Below are 11,238 nucleotides of genomic sequence, written 5' to 3'. Positions count from 1 at the left end.
AGCTCAGTGGAGTGAGGGGAGTGAAAGATGATAGACGGACGAGGGGGGCTGGCCCGTGGGAAACATCTCTGCTCTGAGAGGGGCGCTGTCTCGAGTGTGGGCTGGAACAGACTGTGCTTTCGGCAGCCCTGAGTTTCCCCTGGCAGGCACTGGACAGGGGCCAGGCAGTCCCAGGGATGTGGCCTTGGGCTGTTAGAAGCCATGCTAGTGCTCGTTCAAGTTCGTACAGGCCGAGGTTGGGGCCTAGAGGAGAGGAGAACTCAGAGGAGCCTGGCTAGGGCACGGCCAGGAGAGAGGTGGTCACGGGCATTCGGTAGACGACAAACAGAAAATGCAGGCAGGCCTTGGAGATGTTGTGGGTCCCGTCCCAGACCACTGCAAAGGAGCGAATATCACAATAAATCAAGTCACGGGAAGCTTTGGTTTCCCAGAGTGTAGGCAAGTTTTGTTTACATAATGCTGTCTTCTCTTAAGTGTGCACTAGCGTTATGTCTAAAACAAAACAATGCACCTACCTTAATTTAAAAACACTTCGATGCTGAAAGACGGTAACTGCCCCCCTAGCCTTCAGTGAGTCCTGACCACTCCGCCGGCGGGGGTCTGGTCAAACACACGTTATCTGAAGCGGTTCTAATTTTCTGTGAGCACACTAAAAGCGAAAAATAAATGTGAATGAAATGTAAAAAACAACACCACCACCACATTATCTGCTAAGAGCTACAAAGTGAATCACAATAAAACGAGGCATGTGTATTACAAACACGGCCTCCCCCAGAACAGAAAACCCCTCCGCTGCCCCAGGAACAGTCCGTGGTCTGAGACGGTGTGCAGACGCAGGAGCCCGTGGACTGAGGATCTGCCCGACAGCTGACACAGGTGTTCTCCCCCTTCGGGAAGCGGTCATGGTTGCTGGCCAACGAGGGGGTGCTTGGGGTCAGGGGCGTGGCTCTGCACCTGTGGAAGCTAGTTAACATCCAAACCAACTGCCCACTGGCAGCTGCTAATTACAGAGGAGAGACCCAGACAGTTGGCCTGCGTATCTGCTCTGAGGCTCTCAGGGCCCGTCGTGGGGGTTCCCAGGTGCTGGCTGATGGCTGTGAACACAGGGGTGGGCTTTCATTGGGGAGGTCTGTGCTGTCGCTCCTGCCCTGGGGACCGAGGCTGGTCCCCTATAGACGAGCGTGCAGCCAGCGAGCAGAGACCCCACGCAGTCTTCCTGGCCATGAGCCATTCTCACGGTTGCCTTTGCTTCCATCACCATCTCCCCTCCTGGTCCTAATGTGAGCTTAGCCAGGACTGCAGGTGTTAGACCGGGGGTGGATCCCAGGTCCCACCAAGACGCCAGGTGTGTAGGAAGGAGCGTCCAGGTGCAAAAGAGAGAAAGACGCCGGGGCAACCCTGTGGTTGGTAATATGGGGTCCCAGGGAGGTGTTGGGGGCCACTCTGGCAGCTGAGCAAAGCAAGAGGCAGGGCCAGCTGGTGGAGGGCCATCGGAAGTGTGGGGGGGTAGGTGGGAAGGAGTTGTCATTCAGGGCATGTGCTGGGAAGTGGCGAAATGCTGCAGGCCTGGGGCCCAGGGCTGGCCGCACTGCCTAGAAAGGCGTGAAGTGTCCCGTGAACACTGGGGGACCAGGGAGTCTAGCTCTGCCAAAGCTGCGGTTCCTGGCAGAGTTACCAGCACTGGGAACATTGCAGGAGACGTGTGCTAGGTCATGTACCAGATGGGGCTTCTCACGAAGAAGGTGGATCAGGCCCTCGCCAATGTGGCTCAGATGGTTGGAGCATTGCCTCATACACCAAAAGGTTGGGAGTTCTATTCCCAGTCAGGGTACATCCCTAGGTTGCGAGTCTGATCCCTGGTTGGGGCTCCTATGGGGGGCAACCAATGGATGCTTCTCTCTCACACTGATGTTTCTCTCTCTCTCTCAAATCAATAAACACAATACAACGTAATAATAAAATAAAAATAAGAAGGTGGGTCAGAACTGAACACACAGTTGATCTGGCACCACTGGGCTAAGCCCCTTAACGAGCCCCTCCCTCCCCTGACTCGGGCGTGGTCCCTGTGGTAGCCTGAACAGTGGTGCCCAAGGACCACTTTGTTCTAACTTCTGGAACCTGTGAACGTGAGTTCGTATGGCAAAGAAAGGATTTTGCATGTGTGATTATGTTAAAGACCACGAGAGGGGAACATGCTCCTGGATTATCCAGATGGGCCCTGAACGCCATCACAAGCATCCTCAGGAGAAGGAAGCGGAGGGAGACTTGACTAGAGAAGATGAGGCAGCCGTGGGACCAGGGAGGCAGAGACTGCAGTGACGGGGCCACCAGCCAAGGGCATGGGCAGACACCAGCAGCTGGATAAGGAACCAGGCATCCTCTGCTGGAGTCTCCAGAAGGAGCCGTCCCTGCTGTTGCCTTGATTTCAGCGCCTTACGACTCACCGTGGACTTCTGGCCTCTAAACCTGGGAGGGAATACATCTTTGCTCTTCTAAGCCCGAGAGTGTGTGGTGTTTGTTACAGCAGCCTGGGAACCTCGTACTGTTCCCGGGTGGAGAGGTGGCTGAGCTCCAGGGTGGGCTTGGGGACCCCAGGTTGCTGTCCCAGCAACTGGAGATGCAAGCCAGGCCAGTGGCCCCCTGCTGTCTCGGGAGCAGAGATTACATGAGAAATGTCATGGAGCCGGGGCAGAAGAATTCCTCTCTCTTTATTTTGTACCTTCCTGTGCTGTTTGGATCCTTTACCAGTAAATGCCTTTATTTTTAGAAGTGTCGGTAGGAGTTATCTGTTGGGGGGAGATTTTGTGTTTCCTTGTTTGCACTTGTCCATGGTTAGAGGAACATTGGTGGGGTCCGCCACCCAGGGAGTGTTACATTCTGGGGAACCTCACAGGTGAGTCCCCCCGACTGCGCCCTCTCTGTCCCTCCTCCCCTCCTCTTACCCACTTCTCCTTGTCGGGGGAACTGCCCTCTTCTCTATGGGCATCCAGGTCCTCAGGTGCCGTTTTAAGGATGGGTTTTTCTAAACAAGAACGATTCTTTCTTGCCCAAGTACGCTGGCTCCTGGCTATTCGGCGTGTCTCGCCCTGTTGCCCACACCTGTTGCACACTTATTTTAAACCATGCAGCATATCCAGGGCTTCCCAAACACTCTCCCTGTCTTCATAATCATTAAGCAACCGGTAGCACCCCAGTTTTGAAGATGAGGGAACTAACTGGGGGAGGTTTGGAGACTGGCCCAAACCCGCACAGCCGGTGTGGGCTGGCCAGCAGCTGATCTCAAGGTCCACACCCCCAGGTGGGGAAGGCATCTGCAGCTGGCCTGACACTCCTGGGGCAGTGGCGGTCACTTCAAGCCCTTGGGGAGAGACCCCCCTCTCCTCTCTCCTCTGTTCCCTCAGCTGGGCACAGACTGAGGCCAGAGCTGTCCCCAAGGGAGGCACCAGCTGGGCTCTGACATGCCCGGCAGTTCTCAAAGGGCTTTTATGCATGGCCTCCTGTCTTAGAAATTGACCTTGGGCAAGGACAGCTCACACTGAGCTCCAGTTTCACCTCCACTGCAGCTTAAGGCCGTTTTTCTCTCTTACCCTCAGAATCATACATAGGTGGAGGGTAAAGGACCTCTCTGCCACTGTTTTCTGTGGGTTTCTGAGTGTCAAGGACACACACAAACTTGGGCTCATGTGCACGTGTGTGGACCATGAGTTACCTACAGTCTTGCATTCTTGAGCCTGAACTAACTTCCATTCTGTGAGAATCTGAAGCAAAAAAAGGTAAAACCTGATGTGCTATTGTTTGGGGTTACAACATGTGTGCAGTATGTGCATGCACATGTATGCGTGCTTGTGTATGTTATGCACACCACATGTGTTTGTATGTGTGCATGCATATGCCTGTGGGTGGTGTGTGTGTGTTAGATGTGTGTCTGTGGGCTGTTAGATCTCCGCCCCCAAATATAGCTCCAGAGTCTTCAGGGACCACAGACGAGCAAGGCCGCACCAGCCCTTCCACGGAGGCAGGGTGTTGTCTGGTAACTCAGTGGGCAGCCAGGTGAGGACAGTTTCTGTCCCCTACGGCCACCCCCTCCCCTGTCCCTCATGGATCCATTTTTAACTCAGTCCACTGGCCAGTATTGTGTGCCTTCTGAAGACAACACAGGGGGAAGAGGGTGGACAAGAGACGCATGTCCTATCCACCCCCCCTCCCCCGGTCATCAAGAAGAACAGGCCAAGGTCAGTCACCTTTCGGCAAAACCCAGGCCTGTCCCAATGGCTCCTGCCTCCTTCGGCAGCCTGGATGTGCCGATATGGCGTTAGCATATCCAAACCAAGAACCTTCTAGTGTGGAGGGCAGGTCCAGATGCCTCCTGATGAGTAGGCAAGAGAAAGGAATGTTCTAGAACAGACGCAGCGAGCACTGGCTAGGTAGGGGCCTGTGAGCCAGCAGGGCTGCCCTGGGCTGTGGAAATGCACAGCCCACCCTCTCTGTGCTTCTGTTAGGTGGCCTGTCTGCCAGCAAAACGGGGAGCGGCTCATCACCTCGGCTGCCTGGCGCTGGTTTTCCTCAGCAAACTCGGGGCCCTCGTTCGGCCTCCGTCTTGGGTGGGCGTGCCCGCGCCGGGCTGTTCTGGATGTTCTGAGTCAGAGGTTAGCCCCGTTTTGCAAACAAGCCATCAGAGGCTCTGAGAGCTGCACGAACTTGCCCCGGCTTGTTGATGAGGTGGAACGGGGTCGCAGAGCCCAGAGCCCAGAGCCCAGCAGCGCAGGGGCGAGTTGGCCACACCAGATGCAGCTCGAGTTTCAGACCCTGCCTGGGTGGCGAACAGGAGGCTCGCTGTGGAGGCTTCTCCTTTTGTGGCACAGGGAGGGGTCCAGATGTGAGAGCAGGCCACTGTCCAAAGTAGGCCAGGGCACAGTGACGTGAACGGGAGAAGCCCCGGCGCAGGCTGGTGGTGCAGAGATGAGCGTGACCGTCAGAGTTCCCTGAAGCCGGCTCACCGGGAGGCTGGCCTCGGGAGTTGGTGTGTGGGCGGGTGCAGAAGGGGACCGCAGGTGCAAAGGCGTGGAGGTGGGAACTGCCCCAAGGCTTGATGGCCCCCAGGCAGAGGGAGATGGGGACGGAGTGGTGCGAGAGGAGGTGGGAGGGTCGGGCTGCTTATGAGGAGCCATCTGGAGAGCATCGAACAATGACGATGGTGGCTACGGGATCTCGGTTCCAGAGAGTTCTCCAGCGGCTCTGGTGGGGGTTTCGAGGAGGAAGGACGAAGGGAGAGAGAGGTACCAGAAAGCTCTGGGTGCCAGGCTGTGTCCCCAAAGCCCCGGGCACACAGAAAGGAAGGGGCTTCGTTTCTCCAGGGAGAGGGCCGCCAGCAAAGCGCGTGCAGCTGTCCCTGGGGGAGGTCGACCACCTGGCCTTGCATTGGACCCTGAGCCTGAGAGCGGAGACTTCTGGGAAGGGGGCGTGGGAGTGCCCAGGGCACATGGGAGAGGTACAGGTGTGGGACCCTCGACTCTTCAGAAAACTCCAGCAAACAGACGGAGTGCACCACAAAGCACTTCCTCCTAGCTGCCCTGGGCTCGCTCAGATTCCTCCACAGGGCTTTCTTCTCCTGCCTTCCCCACCTTTCGGTGCCCAGTGCTTATTCTGCACGCAGGGGAACTGGCTCTCCCGGTTCTGTAAGTGCAGGTGACTGAACCCTGGCCTGGGCGTCTAAATTTGACTTTGAGATCTTCTCGCCTAGGGGAGCCAGGGCCTGTGCCTATGGCCAGTTCCTGGGATGGGGCTGGGGTCCTCCTTACTCCAGCCCAGTGGGTGAGGAACAGAAGGCAAGGAAGGACGCTCAGGGTGGCAGAGCTCTGCTTCTTCCCTTCCTACTGTACTTAATTACATTTTAAATAACGCTGATGTGTCATTTGCTATGTGGGGTGGGCATTAATATTCTCTCAGTTTCACAGTGAGGAAACTGAGGCAGAGAGAGCCTGAGGGGCTTGTCCCTCACTGAGAACCCAGCTACCCAAAGAGTCACACTGCACAGCCAGGCTGCTGGCACTGGAAACACTTTCACCCTCTAAGCCAGGGGTTCTCCAAGTGGGGTCCCTAGCCAGCAGCAGCTGCAGCACCTGGAACTTGTGGGGAATGCAAGTTCTCGGGCCCCACCCCAAGTCCACGGACCCTGATGGGGCTCAGTAGCCTGGCTTCCAAGCTGGGCATTATGACACTTGCCTGGGGTTCCTTCAATTATTGCTACCTCTGTGAGCACCCACTTCCTGCAGGAGTCATGGACTCCAGCAAAATCATCATCGGTGGCTATGCAGTTCCGTCACGTTCTTTGCAGGGCAGGGAGGAAGCAGAAGCCCGCAGACTGACGTGGGTCCAGAGAGCTCCCGTCACTGCAGACGAGACTCCCAGGGACCCACTGGTGAGAGGCGCTGAGTCCCTGGGGCTGACGGAGGTGCCTGGTAACGCTCCCCATTATGCTTCATTCCGGGACCTGTTAGTAAAATTTAAAGACACGCAGGAGGTTTGCAGTGGTAGCCGCATGGACAATGTGGTTTTGCTTCAGCATTTTGGCTACTGGATGATTTTTAAGGACAAAATACAGGGTCTGGCAGAAATAATGTCTGCCTGAGTGTGGTTGGTAGGGTAATAATATGGGTGTAATGATTTATAGTTTTAATTTGAACACTTCACCTAAAATGTCATATGGCGTGCTCGAGCGTGATAGTGTTACGTTACAGAATTACATGCTTATGACTTGGTAATAACACAGGGGCGTTATTCGTGCCAGACCCGGTAGCACTATCTAGTGGTCCATATCCCTGATGCCCAGGCTCTAGCCTGAAAGCTGCTGCAGAGCCTGGAGCACCAGGCTGGGTGCTGGGCTGCAGAGCTTCTCGCCCCTCCAGGCTCAACCCACCTCCCCACTTACCGAGCCCCGGTTACCAAGACCAGAGGAAAGGGCAGGGCCTCAGCTCCCCTCCATCCCCAACGAAAAAGAAAGCATTTTTTGGTGCAGAGCATAGGGAGATGACTTAAAAACAAACCAAGCAAACAGCCTAGAAACACTCCAGCCATCCTTTTTATAAAGATAGCCAGTGAAGGCCTGCCACGGCCCACACCAAACTCCCCTGCGGGCCCCATGAGCCCTCTGGTCATGGGCTGGAAAGGGGCTTTCTTCAGTTCCACTGCTCTGGTGCACTTGAATGCGCTGCACCTGCAAATGCCACTGGTCTCACTGAGTAACCCAAAGACACCTGTGGGGCAGGTGCACCCCTGCCCCGATTCAGAGTTCAGTTCCCCATGAACATCCTACCACAACGGACAGGATCTTGACATTACCGCTTTATGCCTCTGGAGAGCCCACTTCCCTTCCAGGTGATGTTCCCGTGTGGGGAACGTATGTATGGCCTTTGGCCTTGGGCAGTCCTGCGGGCCGAGCCCTCTGGCCTCCGCCACTGATCCCCTGGGCCGGTTATGTCATGCCTCTGGGCTCTGCCATTTTGTGTCCCCACCAGCAGATGCAGCAGGGCTTATCTTGGCACAATGGCATCTGCGTGGCATCCCATTGGCCAGCTGAAGTCCCAGGTGCACCCAGGTTCCAGGCACGTGGAAGAGATTCCACCTCAGGGAAGAGAAGCGGCAAAGTCACGTTGCAAAGGGGCGTGGGTCAGAGGGGGACAATGGTGGCTGTTTTTGCAAGTAACCTACTACACAGGGATCGCTGCACTTAACCCTCACAACCACCTCTTGATCAGAGGGGAAACTGAGGCATGGAGAGGTTAACTTCCTTGTCTTGGCCAGGAACTGGAATATAACCCCAGTCTGGGCTCTTGTTCCTTCCGGTCAGGCCTGAGCTGTGTGCTGGGAACACGTGCCCTTGCCCCTGCCCAGCACTCCCCGCCCTTACCTCCCAGAGACTGAAGTCAGGGTTAGGCACCTGGAAACAGTGGGCAGCAGGAGTGGATTGCTCTGGCCACTTCTGGCTGTCGCAGAGAAGTGTCTGTCAAATCCCTCCTACCCCCTCCTCTTCTTCTGAGGAAGGCCTGTGGCCCTCATCTGAGGCCCTGGCACCCTGTACTTGGGTGTGGGGTTATGGACAGGCTGTCCCCTCAGTGGCCTTCATCAGAACCCTGTCCATGTGTACATTGGGCTCATAAAAAATCCAGGCTGGCAGTTCTCCAGGGAGGAAGCAAACACACCGTGCTCACAGCCAGGGCAGGCTGTGACAAGACCCAGGTGAGTCATGCTGCAGGTGGGGAGGCCAGAGCAGGGCCTCTGGGAGAACATGCCTGCTCTCCCAGAGTCCCAGGTGGGCTCTGGACCATGCTTGTCTTGCAGAAGCTGCACATTGGGACCCTTTAGGTGCTCAGAGTGACTGTGGGATGCCTGCCTCCACTCTGAGGATGGAGAGCTAAATGCTCACTCCCTGGGCCAGCCTCCCTTGGGACCAGAGGGAACTTGACCACAACTCTGCAGCAGCTACCTCGTGACCTTGAGAAAAGAGCTGAGAACTGCTGACATGCTGGCTTCAAAGAGATGAACCTCAGGAGATTTCAGAGGGACACACTTGCAGTCTTTCTGTTGTGTGGCGAATCAGTCACCACAGCTGGGTAGGTCACAGGCTTGGTGACTGATTCTTTCTTGGTGACTGATTCAAGACACACTTTCTCTTGTGCTGGGAGAAAGACAGCCCCCATTTGCTGAAGGCACAGTTGATGGGCTATTCTGTTACTTGCAGCCCAATGCAGCCTAATTGATAATGAGAGCCAGGGATAGGGGTCTGGGCATGTATGCCATGTCTTTCTGACATGTTTGATTTCTGCTCACTCTAGCAGGCCCAAGCACGTGGCTGGTGTTCAATTACCTTCTGTTGCCCTGGATACCACCTTGATGGTTTCCTGCCTAGTCTACCTCTTGGGCTGTGAGAATTGGATGTCTAGAAGCAGGGCTGCCTTCCTCCTATTGATCCCCATGAATTTTAAGAAAAATGGAAAAAGGGAAGAGAAAGAAACCCTGACACAGTGCAAGTGTCAAGTGGGGCCCATGAGAAATACATTCATCTCCTACCTCTGACTTACTTCATGGTAGTTCTCGACTGGGATATTTCGCAGACTCCACTATCCGTAAAGCCTTGGGTACAACATGCTGACCACTTTCTCATCCTCAAGCCCAACTCAAAATCAACCTCCTTCACTGGCCTGGGACGTAACCAGTGGAGGTAACGATTCTCCCACCCAGAGTGCACCTGCCTGGCCAGGCACCCTCCTTGTCACATAGGAGACCAGGGCTCAGTGGGAGAGAGGAAAGGAGGCTGGTAGTGGGGGCATGGGGAGCCACCATAGACTTGGTTGGCTCTGCAAGAGTTACTTGGCCTCACTCATCTGCTTTATTTTACAGCAAATGCTCACCTGGTACGGGTGTTTGGAGGGTGTTTGGGTGGTACTGAGTACAGACAGGCGCAGTAACTGTCAGGTGTCACTAAACACTACAAGCTTTTCCTTTTTAAATGCCATCGCCCCATCTCTGCTTCCTCTTGGACATTCAGAGTCCTTTTCCTGCATTATACTTACCTGGACGTTTTTGCTTTTCTTCTGGTAGCAGGCAATTAGTTGCTTAAGGGCAGGGTTCTTGCCCTCAGCCAGCGCCTAGAAGAGAAACACTCAATCGCGTGGACCGACTCTCTTCCTGCTCTCTCCATCCCCTCCCGCCCCCTACCCTTCCTTCCTTCCTTCCTCCGGCTTCTCTGTGCAGTCATTAATGCAGTCGGAGACTCAGAAATCCATATTGGTGCCAGGAGGTCCAACTGCCTTTGATCCAGAGCTCTCCCATCAGGCTCCTGTCCCCAGACTGTATTAGGGAGAATCATTTTAATCTTTGCCAAACCACCGGAGAATAACCCGAAGACACAAAGATGAGCTCACCATCTAGCAGTTAACGTAACCTGCTCCTAATCCGTGCGCTTGTGATCAAAGGGCCCCCCGGCCACGTGAGCACACGTTGGCCTCTCCCTCCCTCCCAGTCTCCAGGGCTCCAGGAACCTGCTTGCGTTCCCCATCCTCCTCTGAAGAACATGTGAACTGGGAGCTGTGCCATCGATGACGCACGACAGTAGAGCCCCTTCTGGAAGACTGCCAGACACACGGAACATCCCAGCGGGTCAAAACACAGTTGCTGTGAGATTCTTGTTTTGAGTGACTGTTGGTTCAGAGGGACAGCAGAGGCCTTCGGGGTAGCTCTACAGAGGGGACCCGATACCTACCATGACCCTCCTCTGTCAGCACACAGGGTCCCCACTGGGTTGCTGGGTAGGTCACAGGCTTGGTGACTGATTCTCCACATGGAGGGTGCTCTGGAGCACGCCCCCTCCCCAGATAGGGCCCTGGCCCTTCTGCCCTGTCTGTGACCCAGTGGACCCCTGGGCCCATGGCCCGCCGCCTTCCCCATGACCTTGCTTCCCTGGGGGCTCATCAATGCCTAGAGCTGGTGCAGCGAGTTCCTTACAGTAAATTACAAACTGGCCCTTAAATGGATTGCCCTCACTTGGTTAGCTGGTGGGTGAGCGAGGGTTCTCAGCAGAAGCTCACTTGAGAGAGAATGCATGTATGTGGGTGGGGGGAGGGGGGAGGGGGAGGGGCAGGGACGGTTTTTAAATCGGATTTAATGAGTGTTTCGCCTTTAATAAGTGAGTGCTGCCCGAAAGAGTGACCTTTTCCCCAATCAGCTGATCAGATCTTGCAAGAAGAATAGACACCATTTCCTGAGCTATTACTGTGTATTAGACTTTTAACAATTTAATTATTCAGTCTTTCGAATTCCTATTAAAGTCGGGGGTTATCTCCACTATACAGAGGTGAGAGGGACCTTAGTTGTTTGTCACCAGGAAACGGGAATCCTCATTTTGCTCTGGGTCCTGGGAGGTGTCGTCTCCACGCTCACCTGGAGGTGGCCATGTGTGGCCTGGCCGATGAACCGGAGCCCTGGACGGGAAGCCAGGAGTCCAGGCCCGAGCCCCGGGCAGACTGCCACCCTGGAGTACAGCGTGTTATTCCTACAGTGAAGGACTTGACACTCCATTCATCGCATCTCTTCTTCTCCATGTGGCTGATGAAGTTGACATCCCCTTGCAGAGGCCCAGAAGGGCCTCCCCAGTCTGAGTTTCCATGTTTCCAGACTTCTTCCTCGTGTGAAATTTTTACTTGGGCCAACATGACCTTAAGGAAGTGGAGTTTTCTTCCTTTA

At 55.1% G+C, this 11,238-nt stretch overlaps 1 long non-coding RNA gene across 1 annotated transcript; it reads right to left on the bottom strand.

Moving 5' to 3' along the window:
* Positions 1–7,423: 7,423 nt before the first annotated feature.
* On the bottom strand, positions 7,424–10,354 carry LOC118984901 (uncharacterized). Its single transcript, XR_005066009.1, has 3 exons — positions 9,921–10,354; positions 9,570–9,644; positions 7,424–7,621 (listed from the first exon to the last, which is right to left on the bottom strand). It is a non-coding gene; the product is annotated as an uncharacterized LOC118984901 (long non-coding RNA).
* Between the last annotated feature and the right edge of the window lie 884 nt (positions 10,355–11,238).

This window comes from Sturnira hondurensis, unplaced genomic scaffold (assembly GCF_014824575.4).
Source record: "Sturnira hondurensis isolate 20B ecotype Veracruz unplaced genomic scaffold, ASM1482457v3 Scaffold0003874, whole genome shotgun sequence".
Classification (NCBI taxonomy): Eukaryota; Metazoa; Chordata; class Mammalia; order Chiroptera; family Phyllostomidae; genus Sturnira; species Sturnira hondurensis.
The sequence above is the reverse complement of the archived record's forward strand: the minus strand, read 5'-3'. Positions and strand labels throughout refer to the sequence as shown.